The 14169-nt window shown below is 41.9% G+C and overlaps 1 non-coding gene and 1 pseudogene across 1 annotated transcript; one reads left to right on the top strand and one right to left on the bottom strand.

The window, feature by feature from the left end:
- The first annotated feature begins 3118 nt into the window (after positions 1-3118).
- On the top strand, positions 3119-4188 carry LOC109697589 (tripartite motif-containing protein 60-like; annotated as a pseudogene).
- Positions 4189-4836: 648 nt separating this feature from the next.
- On the bottom strand, positions 4837-5022 carry LOC141418244 (U2 spliceosomal RNA). The gene has a single exon (XR_012442934.1). It is a non-coding gene; the product is annotated as a U2 spliceosomal RNA (small nuclear RNA).
- Positions 5023-14169: the final 9147 nt, after the last annotated feature.

Genomic DNA, 14169 nt, shown 5'->3' on the forward strand with positions numbered 1-14169 from the left:
CACCCACAATCGCCAGCTGCTTGGGGGACAGAATCAAAACAGCAGGAAAGGGCTGCCGTTCAAGGTGGGTGAGGCACTAAAGTTTTGTTGTGAACAGACTTGAAAAGCTCAGAGACTTTGGAGGGTGGAAAAGAAGTTGAAAAAGAGCTCCCTGGTACTGAATATGTGGTTGCAGTGCTTCAGAGTGTGAGGGTGGAGGTGAAGAAAAGAGGGTGGAATTCAGAAAACACAATTAGCACAACAGGCCTCATATAGCACCATACAGAAGAGCATTCTAAACAGAACAGAGGACCTGGGATCTGCACAGCACACCCTCACTGAGGATGTTCTCTCTTCTTCCCAACTAATTGTGGTGCAGAGTCTGGAAGTCATCTTAAGGTCTTGTCAGAACTACTACTTGGGAGTCAAAGGTCACTACTTTTTCTTCTCTCTACTACATTTTGCTGTCTCCTGCAGCAAAAGCCATTTGCTAATCCAGCTGGTGTTGGCCTAGAGACCCAGTCTGGCCATGGGAAGTGGCTTTGAATCAAAAGCACTGAGAGTAAAACACAGTGAGAAGCTGGACTGAGACACCGAAGGGAACAAAGATCATTTGCCATTTGGGACCATCAATTTGAGAAGCTAGTTACAGGAGCAGAGGGCAGGATGGTTGCAAGTGATTACGTGTGGAAGCTAAGTTTCAAAGCACCAGAGTACTGGGGGAGAGGTATACACAGGATGGAGCTATTACTCAGGGTGGATGGCTGCAACCTCACAGCACTTCCCCACCCCCTGAACAGACGTCAGGGAAGGCACCAGAGATCAGATCTGTTGCAGAGCAATTAGCATCACTGCAGCCACAGTGAACCAGATGGTAAAGAACCACTCCCTACTTGGGCATTGAGGCATCAGTTAAACATTGTTAGCGTATTGCTAAATACTCTGAAAGTACTGTTAATGTTAACAATAAGTATGCTGAGATGGTAGGGGCTAGGCCATTGTGACTCCCTAACAGACAACAGTTAGATCTTTCCCTGGGGCCCTGGCTCCTTGAATAAAGGACCATCAGCCAAGAAGCCAGCAGGACTGCCTCCACACCAGCACCAGTTGCTTTGAACAGTCCACAAACACCTTGAGGAAGCTACATGACAACCATAGATTCTTGTTACTAAAACATGACTCCAACTCCTGAAGGCACTGCCCAAGCAGTCAGCTTGCACAGAACTTTTTGCCATCACAAGCATAGTGAACTCTAAATGACCCTGCAGCCATTTCCACTCAGGCTGAGGGGGAGCATTTTCCCTAGTGGCCCAGCAGGCCTGTGACTGAGGCAAACACAGTCCTTCATTTGCATAAGGGACTGCTGGTGACAGGGATTGTGCTATAATTAGTGCAAACATCGTCCTTTATGATTAGTGCAGATGCCTTTGTCATGCTCCCTTTCTGGCTATATAAGGACTATTCAGCTCACTTTGCAACCCAGCTGGGAATCACCTCTTGTGCTGTCCCCTGGTGTTGAAATGTTAGGTTCAAAAAAAGGCTTCCCTCGAGTGGCCTTCCTGCCTACTTTGAGCATGTTAGGCGTTCCACTACTGAGCTATACTTCCAGCTCAAGTTGTCGGAAATTGTGCCTCAACACAGCCACAACTCAGTCCCACACAAATCTTGGAGAATATTCCAAGAATATGAGAGGTTAGGGGCCGATGGAATGGCTCAAGAATATGAGAGGTTAAAATGTCCAGTCAATGACTTGGCCCCAGTGTGCAAATCTCAAAAGTAGAAACATAAGAATATGAGAAAACAGGCAACATGACTCCTCCAAAAGTTAAAAATTCCACGGTACCTTATTCCAATGATAAAGAGGTAAATGAAATGCCAAATAAAGTATTCAACAGTTATAAAATGATCAACCAACTCAAAGAGGATAAAAAGGTAAATGAAACAAAGAAGGCAATGCAGGATATGAAACAGTAATTCCATAAACAGTTTGAGATTATGAAAAAAATCAAACAGATCTTGGAAATGACAAGCTCAATAAATCAAATAAAAAGAAAAACTCAGTTAAAAGCCTCACCAATGAGCTGGATCAAGCAGAAAACAGAATATCAGGGCTTGAAGACAAGGTTGACAAATAAGAATATTCAGACAGTATTAAAGAAAAAATAAATTATGAATGAAACAAGTAAGACCTTTGGGGGACACTTATAAGACCAAAACTTAAGAATTTTCAACACAGACAAGGGTGCTAAAGTACACTAAATGCACAGAAAAATATTCAGTGAAGAAACAGCAGAAATAGTCCCAATTCTTGGGAAACATATGGGCATCTATCTAGGTACAGGAAACATTTAGAATCCCAATTAGACATTACCAGAAAAGAATCTTCCCACACCATATTATATACAGAACCAAGAAAGAATATTGAAAGATGCAAGAGACAAGAACCAAAGCCACTTTTAAAGATAAGAATAGAATAACAGAATATTTCTCAGCATAAACTCTAAAGGAAAAAAGGGCATGAAATGATGTATTTCAAGCCCTAAAGAAAAAAACAGACATCCAAGCCTGGTGGCTATGCCTAAAAACACACCTACTTGGGAAGTGGAGACAAGAGGACCCCAGTTCAAGGTCAGCCCAGGAAAAAAGTTGTTGAGACCCTATCTCAAAGAACAAGCCAGGATCACTGCAGGAGGAACCCCTAACTCTCCTAGGGATCTCTCACAGAATCCCTTCCACCCAGGCTCTTTGGGCATGTGTCAGGCCCCACCCCACCCATTTCTGTGGACCTTCTAATGACTAGGTGAGCAGAATATGTGCCTCAGATGTGGGAGCTGCATACTCAGGGGTGTGTGGGTTTGCTGACCTGGGCTCAGCAGTGTTTTTGGGGTGTCGCACAGCCTTTGGCCTAGGCTGTTGATCTACCCGTTCCAGATTGTCAGTTTGTCCCATCATGGTTATTGTTGGTATTTTGTAGATCTCTACATTGTAAAGGAATGATTAGACCTGTGACTGTTTTCTTGAAGTCATTAAACTTCAGTTCAGATGGGCTAATCCACAATAGAGCTACAAGGTTGAATTCTTCTTGTCCTCTTAGCTAAGGTACAGAGGACCAAACAAGACTTAAGTGACTGCCATCAGCATGCCAAGTCAGTGAAACCTACAGCTGGTCAGTCTTTGACGACTTGGAGGGACAGCTACATCTCACTGGGTCTTGAGCTTTACCTTATCTACCATGGTCCAGTGGAGTTGATGACAGCCTTGGCAAACTTCCAAAAGAAATGTGGCTGCACCATTTTTCTGGATTACTTCAAAGACTCAGTGAACATTAACTGTGTGTGCACCTGTCCTGGAAGCATCAAGTGTTACTTTCCCCTGCCCTGTCTGCTGATTATGCTTTGCACACAGAAACTTCAGGAGGAACTCCCAGCTCAAGTCTGAAATTGCACAGCTATTCCAGACCAGAAGGAATGAGAGGAAGAGGCAGGAAGAACATTCTGTGTGTGAGAAGCACAATCAATTTCTGGCCCTTTTCTGTAGGAAGGACCAAGAGGTTTTATGTACTTAGAGCAGTTTCTCTTTTAGACAATAGAAGCACATTACCCCATCGAGAAAGCTGTCCCTTACCACAGAAAAATTCTAGAAAGCACCTTTGAGCCCTTGAAGAATAATGTGGACTGAGTTGAAAAAGTGATAATTCTGCAAGGCAGCAAATCACTGGACCTGGGAAAGAAGGTAGAATATAAGAATGAATAAATAAACTCTAAATCTGAGCAAAACAAATTGTTTTTATAGAATGAGGGAGAGGCTATTCTTAAAGCAGACACAGGATGAAGAGTTGGACATTTTAACAAAATTTAAGGAAAACTTTGTGATGTCTTCAGACCATCTTTTTGCATTTTAAAAACCTACTCAAGGACCTAGGGGGCAAGTATGTGTGGTCAGACCTGGCACTACTGATACATGTTAAGAGTATCTACCACAGGTATCAAGACACCCCAAACTTTTCTTAGAGTGAGTTTCCTTTTTTTTTTTTTTAAAGAAATATGGTTTCAATACTCTGGCTTGGATAGAATTATCAAAGAATTGCAAGTAGATGCAATTTTTGCTCTGGACACAGCACATCCTTAGCTTATTGTTTCTGAAGATAGAAAAATGGTGCAGTATAAAAGACACACTGTTGGGCCAGGAGCTGATGGCTCACACCCATAATCCTAGTTACTTGGGAGGCTGAGATCAGAGGATTGCAGTTTGAGGCCAGCCTGGGCAAACAGTTCACAAAACCCCCATCTCCAAAATAACCAGAGCAAAATGGACTGGAGGTATGGCTCAAGTGGTAGAGAGCCTGAAAGCCTGTTTTGCAATTTTGAAGCCCTGAGTTCAAACTCCAGTCGAAAGGGAAGGACGGAGGGAGGGAAGGAAGGAAGGAAGGAAGGAAAGAGGGAGGGAGGGAGGGAGGGAAGGAAGGAAGGAAGGAAGGAAAGAAGGAAGGAAGGAAGGAAAAATTTTATAGCCTAAGGAGATTTTTATCTCTGCCCTTTTAACCTGGGTTCTGAGATATTTAATTCTAGTCAGCATTATTGGGAGGTAGAAGTGGGTAAAAAACCTAAGTGGATATTGGGTGTGTGTGTCAAGACTGTCTTCCTAGCAATTGGCAGAATTAGCCAGTTGTTCTGGGTGGCTTCTGGACAACTGGTGTGATAATATTGAGTGGTTATATTGGTCCTCAGAGAACCCAGCCTCTGCCAGCAGTAAGACCCAGTAAAATTGGTATTTTGGGGGACTATGGATTGGGTGAGGTCTTCTTTTATAATGTGAGTGTAGGTCTCTCCTCTATACTCTTTTTATTAAGTTCCCCCGGAGGGATGTACTGCTCCTGGAAGTACTGCGATGCCAGGTTGATGTGTAGAATGCATGGAGCAAGCTCCTATTTCATCTCCCTCTTCCAAAAATCCACTTAATATATTGTCCTCGGATAGATATTAGATATTAAACTGATAAGAACAGATACTACACTTGATCTTAGCCAAAAAGCTGAGAAGTGATTCTCCTCTGTACTCTTAATGATTCTTTCACCAAAACCATTTGGCCTTATTTTTATGCTGAATCAGATCCCAAGCTTTTTTTTTCATTTTTTATTAGCATATATGTATTGTATAGGAGGTATTCATTGTGACAATTCTGGGTAACTTTAGTTTGTACATGGGTTAGGTCACTTTCACCCTCTCCTGAGATCCTAAATTTCTCTTATTAGTACCAGATTATGAAAGGTAACATGATAAATTGTTGTGTTTGAGGACTTGGGGCTAATTTTGTTCAGTAAATTTAACCTCATTATTTCTGGAATCATTTTAAGTTTTACCACTGAAACCAGAGAAGATTTTTGTCCCTCATTTTCATTAGCTATACATATACATATATATATATATACACACATATATATACACATATATATATACGTATATATATACACACACACATATATATATAATATATTAAAAAACACGGGTGTCAAAATGTTATCATTCGCTGGTAAATGGATGGAACTGGAGAACATCATTCTGAGTGAGGTTAGCCTGGCCCAAAAGACCAAAAATCGTATGTTCTCCCTCATATGTGGACATTAGATCAAGGGCAAACACAACAAGGGGATTGGACTTTGAGCACATGATAAAAGCGAGAGCACACAAGGGAGGGGTGAGGATAGGTAAGACACCTAAAAAACTAGCTAGCATTTGTTGCCCTTAACACAGAGAAACTAAAGCAGATACCTTAAAAGCAACTGAGGCCAATAGGAAAAGGGGACCAGGAACTAGAGAAAAGGTGAGATCAAGAAGAATTAACCTAGAAGGTAACACACACGCACAGGAAATTAATGTGAGTCAACTCCCTGTATAGCTATCCTTATCTCAACCAGGAAAAACCCTTGTTCCTTCCTATTATTGCTTATACTCTCCCTACAACAAAATTAGAGATAAGGGCAAAATAGTTTCTGCTGGGTATTGACGGGGTAGGGGGGAGAGGGAGGGGGTGGAGTGGGTGGTAAGGGAGGGGTGGGGGCAGGGGGGAGAAATGACCCAAGCCTTGTATGCACATATGAATCCAAAAAGAAAAAAAATTATAATGGAGCCAAAAAAAAAAAATGGTGTAGTGGAAGATGCCACAGTACTCCGGAGGTGAGCAGGAAGATCAGGAATCCCAGGCCAGCCTGGGCTGTATTATGACACTCCACCTCAAGAAAACAACATGATAGTAATGCCAATTTCATAGATGCTATGAAATTAGTTGTCAAGTTCTTTTTCTTTTTTTTTTTTTTTTGGTGGTATTGGGGTTTGAACTCAGGGCTTCATTCCAGCTAGGTATATGCTCTTCCAGCAATGTTTGCTCTGGTTATCTTAGAGGCTTAAGGTCTCACTTTTTGCCCAAGCTAGCTTAGACTGCAGTCTTCCTATTTTATACTTCCTGCCATAGCTAGGATGACAGGTGCACACCACCACACCAGCTTTTTTCTGTTGAGATGGGTCTTAAAAACATTTTTATCCAGGCTAACCTGGTACCACTGCCCTCCCAATCTCACACTCCCATGTAACTACGATGACAGCTACATGCCACCACACCCAGCTACTGCTTGAGATTGCTGGACTCAAACCTTGATCTTCCCAATCTCAGCCTTTCAAGTGGTTAGGATTATAGGCATGAGCCACCAGCACCCAGCTTTTTAAAAAAATTTTATGCTGTGAATCAAATCCAGGGTTTGCACATGCAAGCAAGTTCTCTACATCCCTGGCTATACTAAGCTACATCCCTGGCCTAGTAGCCAAGTACCTTAAATTCTAAGGTAAAATATTCAAAAATTATATTACTTAGCATAGCAAATAAAATATTTTGTTTTGAGCTAGACATGATGGCATACACCTATAATCCCTGTACTCAGGAGGTAGAGATAGGAGAATCAAAAGTTTGAGGCCAGCCTGGGTTACATAGGAAGAACCCGTCTTAAGAAGAGATAAAAAAATTGTATTTTAAAATTGTCTACAATTTTTTATGAAGTTATTCATTTAAAAGCTGTTTAAATTGTTATTTAAATGTCATGTTTAAGGTGATTTGATCAAAATACATTATATGCACATATGCAAATATCACAATGAAACCCCTTTATACAATTAATGTATGCTAATAAAAAAGGAAATAAACAAATTTCATGTTTATCACCTTAAAGAAAAAAAGCCAGGCATGGTGGCATATGCCTGTGATCCCAGCTATATTAGAGGTGGAGGTTGGCAGACTGAAGCCAGCCCAGGCAAAAAGCACGAGATCTTAATCTGAAAAATAACTAAAGCAAATGGGCTGGGGGAATGGCTTAAGTGGTAAAGCACTTGCCTCACAAGTATAAGGCCCTGCGTTCAAAACTCACTACTGCCAAAGAAAAAGGAAGAAAAAAACTGCCAACTTACATTACTGTATCCAACAATGTTCTCCTTTAGAATCAAAGGAGAAATAAAGGCAGGCCTTCTAAGATAAGCACAGACTAAAGGAATTCATGACCACCAGGCCAGCACTACAGAAGATACCTGAGGGAATCCTCCACATAGAAGAGGAAGATAAACACGATCACAAGAGTACAGGAAAGAACAAACCTCATTTTAAAAAGGAGATGAGCAAATGAGAATTAGGAAAGAATCAAACGTTAGGAAAACAGCAAAACGACAACAACTGATACATATTTTCCAATAATAACACTGAAGGCAAGTGGTCTTAATTCTCAATAAAATAAATAGGAGGACTGCAGTCCAGGCTGGCCCCGGCAAAGACAAAAACTAAAACAAATCATGAAACCATTGCCAGGCACTAGTAACTCAAGTCTGTAATCCTAGCTACTTGGGTGGCTGAGATCAGGAGGATCTCGGTTTGAGGCCAGCCCAGGAAATAGTTCATGAGACCCCCATCTCCAAAATAACCAGAGGAAAATGGACTGGAGGTGTTGCTCAAGAGATAGAGCACTTGCTTTGAGTTCAAACTTCAGTCCTATCAAAAAAAAAAAAAAAGAGAGAGAAAATGTTTATTTTGACTCATAGTTTCAGAGGCTTCAGTCCACAGTAAGCTGGCTCCATTGTTTGTGGGTGGTAGTAAGGTAGAACATCATGGCAGAAGGGTGTGATGGTGCAAATTTGCCCACCTCCTAGCAGCCACGAAGCAGGGAAACAGGAAGGGGACAGAGACAAAATATTCCTTTAAAAGACATCCTTAGTGACCTACTTCCTCCAACCAGGCCCCACCCCCTAATTTCTGCCACTTCCCAATAATGCCACCAAATATGAAGCCATCAGTGGATAAATCCACTGATTAAGTCAGAGCTCTCAGGATCCAGTCACCTCTTGATTAGATCCACCAGCCGGGGACCAATTCCCATGAGCCTTTTAGGAGAAGACACTTCATATCCCACTATAACAGTATGTGATAGTTCAATAAAACAGGCTATAACTTCCTAAAAAGAAAAAGAAACACCAACGTCATGAGTGGGAATAGGGGATGACACCAACAACGTGGCTGAATAGGAAGTTCTTCTTAACATCTATTTATCTATTCATGAATCAATTCCTTTGAAAAAGTCAGAGACCAGTTGAGAGACTCCTCAAAACTGGGCAACTAGGAAAAGATCTACATAGAACAGGTAGACAGAGCTGAGGCACACTGGCACACATACTCCACAGACCACACAACCAGGAAATGACTCCCTGACACCCAGCTGTTCCCTGTGGAGAGGAGGGCTCGGACCTCACACCTATCACCCTAACTTTAAGGTTCCCACAGGCACAGTTTGACTCTTAATTTACCAACTCTGGTTTTGGAGAGGACTAGACACACACAAGTCACTCTGGACCACAGGGAGAAGCAGCAGCTTGATATGGGTGCTCAAGTACTGACAAGAGCTGCACACACCAACAGTGCAGAGAGGGAACTTTAAAATGCAGCCCTTACTGAGAGGGTTTTATGACACACTCTCCCAGGAGCTACTTGGTCATCTGACTTGCATCCGGAAATTAAAAAGGCCATGGGTATTGCTCTTGGAGCAGTACCCAAAGGGACAGGAATGAGCACCTCTCTCTCTCTAAAAGGGGTTATGGTACACAATTCCAGGAGCTATTCAACATCCAGGCTTTTCATGAACTTGCATGGAGGAAGTAGCTGGACAAACAAAGAGTCTCTGGCAACCAGAGCCAGAACACAGCACTTTATATGAGGCTTCCCTTTGCTCATCCCAGTAATAACCTCAGGCCTACTCATTCTTCAGGGAAAGATTTGACCATGTACTATAGCTCCCATCTAAGGGACTGGCTCCTTAAGGGATTATCTCAAATTGCATTCCTGAGTGGCCTTAGGCCACAGGAAACAAAGAAATGGATATAAAATTGATTCCTCCCTAGGATCAGAGGGTACAGGCTTAACCTGAGTATAGACATTTGCCACAGATTCTCTACCCAGCTTAGTGCAGGAAGAATAGATGAACACCTAGCACAACTTCACTATGAAGATAGAAAGAACTGGAACACATAGCTACACCCCAACCTTTCCAGCTACATCTACAGAGTCTGGATATTATTTTTCTGGTCTATCCTAAGATCTAGGAACCACCAAAAACAGAGAAAGCAGTCTGAAAAAGCACAAAGATTTAAGAAGTACTTTAAATTCTTTGGCTGGATAGATTGGTGAGATCTTTCTATGTGAAGCCAGCTTGACAGGACAGGAAGAAGTTAATTGTCTTATCTGATGCACAGAAACCAACACAGAGTCAAGGAAAATGAACAAACAGAATTATTTCCAACTAACAAGTAAGAAAAATCTCCAAAAGCAACCCAAGTAAAGTGGAGATACGTGATTTAGCCAACAGGGAATTCAAAATAATGATCATAAAGAAGTCTACCAAGGTTAAAGTGGAAATACAGGAACTGAGGATTCTAGCAGAGAAATGTACCTAACAGAAATCATAGATTTGAAAAATAATATAACCGAACTGAAAAATTCAATAATATTTGCTTTATAATAATTTGATAGGCTGTACATTTGCTCAATTAGTCTTCTGTAGTATGATACATTATAATCATACTTTTAAAAATCAATAGACTAGATCAATAGACTAGATCAACCAAAAGAAGGGATCATTAAACTCAAAAATAGGCCACTAGAAATCATCTAATATAAGGAGAAGATAGAAAGTAGAATAGAAGATAGTGTAAGAGACATGGGACACCATAATTGACAGACCAAAAGAAGAAAGGGACAGAAAACATATTCAAAGAAATAGTGGTAGAAACAGAAGATAAGGACGAACCTGAAGGACGTTATGTTAAGTGAAGTAAGTCAGGCACAGAGAAACAAATACTATATGATCTCACTCATATAGTAGAAAATAAAAAGGTCAAACTTGTAGAAATAATAGTAGAAAGCTGGTTAATCAAGGAAAAGGAAAATCAAATCACAGTGAGACACCACTATACATCTGAAATTAAGAATGCTAAGTGTTAGCAAGGCATTGTTCCTGTTAGAACAACAGGAAACTCATACACTGCTAAAATAGCCTTAGAAAATTGTTTGGCACTAGGTATTCAAGTTGAATGTACATATCTAGCAATTCAACTTGTAGATATATGCCTGCCAGAAATGCAAACACTTTTGTAAGCGAAAGACATGTGTGAAAATATTTCTAACATAATCCACAAGTTTGAAACTAGAAACAATTCAAATGTCCACCAGCAGACTAAGCATATTGAAATATATTTTTATAATAGATGCAATACAGAAAAAAAAAATCAACTCCAATCACACACTGGAAAACCTGATGAATCTCAATCACAAAGTTGAATCAAAGAAGCCAGCTACCAAAGTACATAATGCACACAGTACAATTCAAGTTATCTGAAGTTTCGAGTCACACTAAATAATGTTAGAGATGTGTACTGAGATGGTAAATCTAAAAAGGAATGCAGAGGAGCGATTACCATAAAGTGAAAATAATAGCTCCTTGTGGAGGGAGGAAAGGGCAATGATTAGGAAAGGGACTTGAAGTGCCACCAAAGTTCCATTTCTCTACCTGGGCAGTAGCTACACAAGTATTTGCTTTATAATAATTTGATAGGCTGTACATTTGCTCGATTAGTCTTCTGTAGTATGATACATTATAATCATACTTTTAAAAATCTTAAAAGATAAAACACCCACATGCTAAGGACCTATAAGCAGAAACTTTTTTTTTAATCATTTTCACATTTACTTACATGTGTATACATTGTTTGTGCCCCCTCACCCCCACCCCCTATGGACAACCTTTTCTTCTTATCTTTCAGTAGTTGCCTCCTATTCTACAGCAACAGGGAGTCTGAAGCCAAACCATGTCTGAAATCCAATTCCAGCTCTGTCTTATCAGCCATATGACCTTGGGCAAGTTGTTTAAATTCTATGCTTCTGTTTACTTCCCTGTAAAATGGGGTGATAACAGTAACTACCTTATTGGGTTGTGTGTACCAAATCTGTAGACAATGCTTTACCTATACCATGAAAACAAGGTGAAATATGGTTTTCAGCTTCATTATACTTCACTGTGATTAACTTTTCCTTCTCTGAGAGAACCATAAGGGCAGAGGCAGCATCTGTCTTGTCCCACTCTGTCATTCCAGCATGCAGCACAGAACCTGAGTGAAAGGAGTCCAGGTGTTTTGCTTTTAATGTAAAGGTAATGGCAAGATGTGGCCCGAGCCTTGCTCCTAAAGGAGAGGCTCAGGCGTTATTTAGCTTAAAAGTAGTCATCTTTCTCTGTAGTCCTGGGTTCCACTGCCTCTTTCCTGTCTGTTCTTGGGAACAACCAGACAATGATGGGAAGGACCCTTTCGCCTTGTTTTGGAGAACAGGGAATGGTGTTGGGAAGCTCACAAGAAGCCCCATCTGTCACCTAGCAGTGCCATGCACACGTAAATGGTTCAGGTTCAACCCAGCTCTGACTAGCCATGTACCTCAACACAATCTCAGGGTTGTGGGCCATTGCTAAGCAGTTCCCTCTGAATGTCTCTCTTTAATGGGCTCAAGGCTTGAGCTGGCTCTTCTGTTGTGAGTGATATGGAAGGAAACTCTATCCCATGCACAAAATCTTTCAAAAACATCATTTTACTCTTTCCAAAGATCTGTGAGCTAATCAATTAATTACCCATCTTACACAGTAAAAGGCAGAAATGGACACAGAAAGCTTAGACGAAGGTCATCCAACGCTGGCCTCACCCCACACTACTGCTTTCCCTCCCTTTCTTCCTTGGTCTGTATTTCTGAAAGACAGGTAGAAGCAAGATAAGCCAGGCAGGAGCACCTTAGCTCCAGCAAGGCCCTGGACATTTAAGTTAGAGACCCCTGTCCCTTCTTGAGTCCCAAGAAACAGGCAGGAAATATGTTGGCATTTCCCTAAAGGCTGCAAAATGGCCCAGGGAGAACTCTCAGCTTGAGGGGACAGGCCTCAAGTAAGAATACAGTTCAGACCTTTGTGATTTCAGGGTCCACCATAGCCTCCTTTGTGTGTGTGTGCCCAGGGAGGGGGGGGACAATTATCTCTGTTTTGGTATTGTTCCATCCACGCACCTGTGAGAGGGCACAAAGGGCCCTGTGAGAAGGGCATACAAAGTCAAGGATTCCTAAAACATGACATCTTTGGGGTTCCAGCAGAGAAATTAAACTATTTAGGGGTTTTAAAAGAAGTACACGTTTCAGAACAGAAGTATTAGGGTAACAGATGGAGAAAGGATTCCTGAGTAGGAAAGAAGGGTTTTTTAATCTATGGCCTCCTTAGTGGTAGAACATGATTCTAGGACTCTTTGAGAAGCTGGAAAACAGGTAGACTTAGAGCTCATGAGGTACTCGCTGCTTACTCAAACTCAGACCCCTTAAATCACTTAAGCAGCCTAGACAGCAGGTCATCACCACCACTAGGCTATTGAAATGTGAATCGGAAATGGCCCCCACTCTACTTCCAGAATCTGTCCCAGCATTCCCATCTTAATGTCCAAGTGAAAACAATGGTGAACAGAATCCAACTATTTTAAGATCACCACCCCATAATATACTGGCTAAGGTTGTGCTGGATTGGGCCAGACAGACCTAAACTATTGTAGCACCAAAACAAACTGAGCAAAGAGAAGTACGGCCAGCATTCCTGCTCCAACACACACACACACACTCCACACAGCAGACACACACACACACACACACACACACACACACACACACACTCTCTCTCTCTCTCTCTCTCTCTCTCTCTCTCTCTCTCTCTCTCTCTCTCTCTCTCTCCACACAGCAGGGAGAACTGTGCAAGCATGACCTTCACCTCAACAGGCAGCAGCTGATCTGGTCAGGACCTGGCACCTTGGTTAGTGTGGGCTTTCACTTCATGTATGAATGTGGGTGTGCAGACATCTGACACACTACATCCCAGCCCTCATCTTCTACATGGTGTGTCCAGGACATCAGTAGTATTAGACTATATGCAGCCCTGTGCAGAGTCAGGGCTGCCTCTGATTTCTCAAATACTTTTATCAAGCAACAATTTAAAGGGACCTAACAAGTGCAAGGACAGTGCTATGCTGAGAGGTTTGGAGAGGAATAACCAGCACATCCTGTTCTCAAGGTCACTCTGTGGGGTTAATCATATTCCACCAAAAAGCTCATGCTCACCCTCATAAGATGATGCTTAAAATCAAGAAGCTCCAGTCAAGACATGCCTGCCCACCTCCAGCACAAATTCTAAACATCTATTTCTGTCTACCTTACAAGTTTCAACACATGCCTTTTCAGCTAAGTCACAGAGACTGGAACTATCAGTGCCAACACACTGGGCAGAGTTCTTGGTCTATCCAGAAATTGAGTATGGAAGAAGGGAGACCATATAGAGATGAGCAGGATCCATCAGTGTTGTGAGGTTCAAATGGGGGTCTTGGGTCCCTGTGCCTCTGTTACTCCAGCAGCACTTCAATCAATGCACACCTGAAGTCAGAGGCTGTTTGATGGCAGTACTGGAACATGCATGGTGGACTGTGCCATCAGAAAATACCCAAGAGCCCTAGACTCACTGAGGGGGATCTTGCAGGTTAGGTATCCCAGACAACAGCAAGCCCAGAATGCTAGAAAGAGCACTGAGTAGCCACTTGACTTTTCTTTGCC

This window comes from Castor canadensis, chromosome 16 (genome assembly GCF_047511655.1).
Source record: "Castor canadensis chromosome 16, mCasCan1.hap1v2, whole genome shotgun sequence".
Classification (NCBI taxonomy): domain Eukaryota; kingdom Metazoa; phylum Chordata; class Mammalia; order Rodentia; family Castoridae; genus Castor; species Castor canadensis.